At 49.1% G+C, this 6,150-nt stretch overlaps 1 protein-coding gene across 1 annotated transcript in view; it reads left to right on the top strand.

Annotated features, from left to right (window-relative positions):
- Positions 1–1,461: 1,461 nt before the first annotated feature.
- The window catches only part of LOC143296409 (uncharacterized), a 16,459-nt gene continuing 11,770 nt past the window's right edge, over positions 1,462–6,150 (top strand). Inside the window, exon 1 of the mRNA XM_076608303.1 lies at positions 1,462–1,620. The gene's annotated coding sequence lies outside the window, so the exon portion shown is untranslated. The remainder of the gene's footprint in view (positions 1,621–6,150) is intronic.

Here is a 6,150-nt window from a genome sequence, read left to right as displayed (position 1 = left end):
TCATGTCGCACAACATGCGTATTTTTCTACTGTTGACCCTTTTCCCCAAATGGTTAAAATATTCTGCCGCTTCTTGTTTATTTAAGATATTTAAAAAAAATAAATAAAAGAAATAAAAACCTCCTCAACCCCAAATCTACTCAATGCAAAATACCGGGTTAACAGAGACTTGATGAAGTGAAGTGGTGAACACTGGATCGAAAAACAAAACAAAACAAAACAACAACTACAACAACGACAAAAACGACAAAAAACAAAAAAAAACAAAAAAAACCAACCTCACAAGTAAGCTACAGGATACAAATACCAAACCTATTATAATAACATACTTTAGGAGGAAAGAGAGAGAAGAGAGAGAGAGAGAGAGAGAGAGAGAGAAGGCGAGGAGATGATGACTGTCTGGCGACTTTAACTTGTTAACTCTGTCATTACGAAGGGTCGCCACGCGGCGCCGGTACCTGGCTGTTATGATGGACCAAGAGAGAGAGAGAGAGAGAGAGAGAGAGAGAGAGAGAGAGGCAAAAGGGGGTGGGGGTGGGGGGGGCACAGCGCTATTTGAGGGCACTTCTTGACACGTTTGCGCGGAAAGGGGGGGCTGCATTGTCAACGGGCGGCCTGGCGAGTCCTCGCTAATTCGCCCTGACCCCCGGCACCCTGACAGGTAATGAGTGCACCGCCGTGGCGGCGGGCTCGATCCAATCACCAACCGCGCGCTTTCAATCTCCCTCCTCCTCCTCCTACCCTCCTTCCCACCCCCCTCCCCCCACAACACCCCCACCCTCACTCCCCTCCTCCCTCCCTCCCTTCCCTTGCCACGGACGTTGTGGCGGCGGCACAGAGAGATACTGTGTCTGCTCTGGTATAATAGCGGCTCACGGACTTTCGGAGTGAGAGTTTTTAGTGGGAGTGAGAGTAGAACTAGTGTATCGGACACTGAACGGAGGAGAAGAACAAGTCTTCGGCAGGAGTTTAAAAGCGATTCAGTTTGAGAGTTATCGGCGCTACACAGAGTGGATAGAGTAGCAGGAGGTCGGAGTGAGAGTGGTTTGTGTGCTGTACCGTTGACTTGAAGCTGGGAGAACACCAAAGCTTTATTGGGATCAAAGTGATTCAGTGAGTGATTATTATCAACGTAGTGCTACGGATGTCAGAGAGGGGAATGGTGTCAGTGCACTGTCGGGAGACTTGACTGGAATACACGGAAGTTGGGGGACAGAGGAATTCAGTGATTCTAGTCTTCCAACATCACGCAGGGAAGAGCGGAGTGTCAGAGAGTTGTGCACTTAAGGGACTGAGCAGAAAAGAAAAAAAATAAAAGAAAAAAAAGACGAAAACAACAACAACACCCCCACCACCAAACAACAACAACAACAAAAACAAACAAACAACAACAACAAAAAAAACAAAACAAAACAAAACAACAAAAAAAAAAAACAAAACAAAACAAAAAAACCCCAACAACCCACGATTATTCTGTGTGTATGAGGTTAAGGTCATACATAAACTCACGAAACTACAGAAAAAAAAGTGACTTTGTGTAGATGTTCAACTTCCCACGTCAGTTCTGTGTTGAAAGCAGTCCTGGTGGATATTGTCACGGTGATAAAGTGCTCATATAAGGTAGGTGGATTTTTTTTTTTCAGTTGGGGAAAAACACAAACCGATAAAGAACAACCCTTGTGTGTTGAACAAGAAAAGCGTATGGTTATTTTAGGATTTCTAGCGCCGGTGTAATCCTAATTTTTCTGTACTTTGGAAATTATGATCGCGATGCCGCAACGCGGACGAGGGCGTGAGGATGATCTTGATGTTTTTATAGATTTTATATATATATATATATATATGATAGTCAGTCGCGTCCGACTATGACCATCAGAACAGCAGAGGAGGCAACTGCTATTCTGACTATTTGGGCTAGAATTTGATTATAGTGGAGAGTGTCTTGCCCAAGTTACATCCCCACTCTCTCGGCCAAGAGGGTTTTAGGACAGTCGGCGTTGGGATGGTTCCCAAAGGCCAACTAGCCCACAAGGCTGCAGCACTAAGAGCCAGTGCAATTTTGCCTCCTAGTTTGAGAGTCATAGTCCTTCACAAAAGACTAAGCTGTAAATGATTTCCCATTGACTGGAGAAACCATTGATAATACAGCTCTCACTTTGCTGTTGGCCCAAATGTAAACTTATGTCAATCTGTGATATAAGCCGAGTGTTGGGCCTCGTTTTTATAGATACTGCGTAGTCATGTGCACATATATCTAATCTACAAAACTAACCACTCAGAATTAACATCAGAGAGTCTCTCCCTCCTTTCCCCCCCCCCTCTCTCTCTGTCTGTCTGTCTCTGTCTCTCTCTCCCATCTCTCTCTCTCTTGTTATTATTATTATTTTTTTTTTTCAACAAGGGTACCGATTCAACAAACTGAACAGGACAGTCTTGAACTGAGAGTGTACTGTTAAACTCTGCGATAAAAAAAAAAAAAAAAAAAAAAAAAATCGAATGGGTGTATACTAAACTTTTAACACTTCAACAATTTTTTTATTTGATTGCATGCAGATTGGGTCCTATTCGCCCGGTGAAGTAACTGAAACAAGCAAACAAATAAACAAAGGTTTCCAGCTCATGACGTGAATATGTTTTTCCATTTATTCTATTATCGATTAAAACTTTCTCCTATTCTATTCTCCTGCGCTTCTGTCTCTTGTCTTAATCTGTCTGTCTGTCTGTCTGTCTGTAAAAGTGATTTCGCAGATTTTTTTTTTCCTTTTTTTTTTTCACGCGAAGTAAACTCAGTACTGCTAAGACACTTGAATCTAATGGCAACCCAGACCTTGGTCGATTTATTGATGATTATTATTTGTCTGTCTGTCTGTCTGTCTGTATGTCTGTCGATCAGTCTGCGTGACTCATTGTCTCGTTCTCTTAATTGTTTCTGGTGGTTGCTCACTCTTGTCTGTCTGTCTGTCTGTCTGTGTCTCTGTTTCTGTTTCTGTCTGTCTGTCTGTCTTTCTCTTTTTTCTCTCTGGCTCTTTCTCTCTCTCCCTCTCTCAACTTCCTCGTTCCTAGCACCCTCTCTCTCTCTTCACTTCTCGTTCCTACCCCCTACACCCCTCTCTCTCTCTTCACTTCTGGTTCCTACCCCCCCCCATCTCTCTCTTCACTTCCCGTTCCTACCCCCCCCCTCTCTCTCTCTTCACTTCCCGTTCCTACCCCCCCCCTCTCTCTCTCTTCACTTCCCGTTCCTACCCCCCCCCCCGTCTCTCTCTCTTCACTTCTCGTTCCTACCCCCCGTCTCTCTCTCTTCACTTCCCGTTCCTACCCCCCCCCCCCTCTCTGTCTTCACTTCCCGTTCCTACCCCCCCCCCCCCCCCGTCTCTCTCTCTTCACTTCTCGTTCCTACCCCCCGTCTCTCTCTCTTCACTTCTCGTTCCTACCCCCGTCTCTCTCTCTTCACTTCTCGTTCCTACCCCCCCCCCCCCCCGTCTCTCTCTCTTCACTTCTCGTTCCTACCCCCCTCTCTCTCTCTTCACTTCTCGTTCCTACCACCCCCCCCCTCTCTTCACTTCTCGTTCCTACTCCCCCCCTCTCTCTCTTCACTTCTCGTTCCTACCACCCCCCCCCCTCTCTTCACTTCTCGTTCCTACTCCCCCCTCTCTCTCCACTTCTCGTTCCTACCCCCCTCTCTCTTCACTTCTCGTTCCTACCCCTCTCTCTCTTCACTTCTCGTTCCTACCCCCCCCCCCCCTCTTCACTTCTCGTTCCTACCCCCCCCCCCCCCGTCTCTTTTCACTTCTCGTTCCTACCCCCACCTATCTCTCTTTACTTTTCATTCCTAACCTTCTCTCTCTCTTCACTTCTCGTTCCTACTCCCCCCTCTCTCTCTTCACTTCTCGTTCCTACCCCCACCCCCTCTCTCTCTCTTCACTTCTCGTTCCTACCCCCCCCCTCTCTCTCTTCACTTCTCGTTCCTAGCCCCCCCCCCCTCTCTCTTCACTTCTCGTTCCTACCCCCCACCTCTCTCTTCTCGTTTCTACCCCCTCTCTCTCTTCACTTCTCGTTCCTACCCCCCACCTCTCTCTTCTCGTTCCTACCCCCTCTCTCTCTTCACTTCTCGTTCCTACCCCACCTCTCTCTTCTCGTTCCTACCCCCTCTCTCTCTTCACTTCTCGTTCCTACCCCCTCTCTCTACCTTCTCGTTCCTACCCCCTCTCTCTATCTTCTCGTTCCTACCCCCTCTCTCTACCTTCTGGTTCCTACCCCCTCTCTCTACCTTCTCGTTCCTACCCCCTCTCTCTATCTTCTCGTTCCTACCCCCTCTCTCTACCTTCTCGTTCCTACCCCCTCTCTCTATCTTCTCGTTCCTACCCCCTCTCTCTACCTTCTCGTTCCTACCCCCTCTCTCTACCTTCTGGTTCCTACCCCCTCTCTCTACCTTCTGGTTCCTACCCCCTCTCTCTACCTTCTGGTTCCTACCCCCTCTCTCTATCTTCTCGTTCCTACCCCCTCTCTCTACCTTCTCGTTCCTACCCCCTCTCTCTATCTTCTCGTTCCTACCCCCTCTCTCTACCTTCTGGTTCCTACCCCCTCTCTCTACCTTCTCGTTCCTACCCCCCCCCCCTCTCTCTTCACTTCTCGTTCCTACCCCCCACCTCTCTCTTCTCGTTCCTACCCCCTCTCTCTCTCCACCTCTCGTTCCTACCCCCTCTCTCTACCTTCTCGTTCCTACCCCCTCTCTCTACCTTCTCGTTCCTCCCCCCCCTCTCTCTCTTCTCGTTCCTACCCCCTCTCTCTCTTCACCTCTTGTTCCTACCTACCCTCCCCCACCTCTCTCTCTCTACCCCCTGTCTCTCTCTTCACTTCTCGTTCCTACCCCCCCCCCCCTTCACTTCTCGTTCCTACCCCTCCCCCACCTCTCTCTCTCTACCCCCTCTCTCTCTTCACTTCTCGTTCCTACCCCCTCTCTCTACCTTCTCGTTCCTACCCCTCCCCCACCTCTCTCTCTCTACCCCCTGTCTCTCTCTTCACTTCTCGTTCCTACCCCCCCTCCCCCTCTCTTTACTTTTCGTTCCTACCCCTCCCCCACCTCTCTCTCTCTACCCCCTGTCTCTCTCTTCACTTCTCGTTCCTACACCCCCTCCCTCTCTCTTTACTTTTCGTTTCTACTACCCCCTCTCTCTTCCTCTCAGACTTTGTTTCGTGTATTAAGACTCGCACTTCAGTTAATTTAGCGGCCCTTGAATCCCCGGTTGCAAACTTGTCAGTATTAAAAAAAAAAAAGAAAGAAAAAAAAAATCACACTCCCATCTGTGAATCTCTGTCACTGTTTCTGTGTCTGTGTGTCCGTCCGTCTGTCTGCCTCACCCCCTCCACCCTCTCTTTCTCTCTCTCTCTCTCTCTCTCTCTCTCTCTCTCTCTCTCTCTCAGGCTCAGTCTCTTCATACAGAACTGATGTACAGTCTATCACTTCGCTCTCTCCCTCTCTGTCTCTCCCCCCATCCCCTTTATCCGCCTCTCACCTCCCTCCCCTCTAATAATTCCTCTCCGTCCACCCGCTCCTTCACCTTCACACCCACTACTTACCTTTACCACCTGCTTATAAGTCCGGCCTCCCCATCTCCACCACCCAACCCCCACACAGGGACCTACCACCTCCACCCCCCATACTCCCCTCCCTGGCCCCCCGCCCTCTCCTTGCTCTCCCCCCCGAAAAAAACCCACACGCGCGAATAATTACACACACACACATACGCGCGCGCGCGCGCGCACACACACACACACACACACACACACACACACACACACACACTCATACACACGCACACACACACACACACACTTACACAAACAAACGCCCAGATACACAGACACAGACACACACATACACATACACACACAGACGCAGACACAAACACACACGCACACACTATCTCTCTCTCTCTCTCTCCCCCATCAGTCATCATCAGGTGTTATGAAGGACAACTGTTGGCTGAGCGCCACCCCTTCTGACACCACAGCCGTGGTCACCTCCCAACCCCCATCCCCCTCACACAGAGAGAGAGAGAGAGAGAGAGAGAGAGAGATTCAGATTCAGATTCAGATTCAGATGGTTTATTCATTTTAGGCCTAGGCCCCTCATGAAGGGGAAAGTGAACA

Source organism: Babylonia areolata, chromosome 21 (genome assembly GCF_041734735.1).
Source record: "Babylonia areolata isolate BAREFJ2019XMU chromosome 21, ASM4173473v1, whole genome shotgun sequence".
NCBI lineage: Eukaryota > Metazoa > Mollusca > Gastropoda > Neogastropoda > Buccinidae > Babylonia > Babylonia areolata.
The sequence above is the reverse complement of the archived record's forward strand: the minus strand, read 5'-3'. Positions and strand labels throughout refer to the sequence as shown.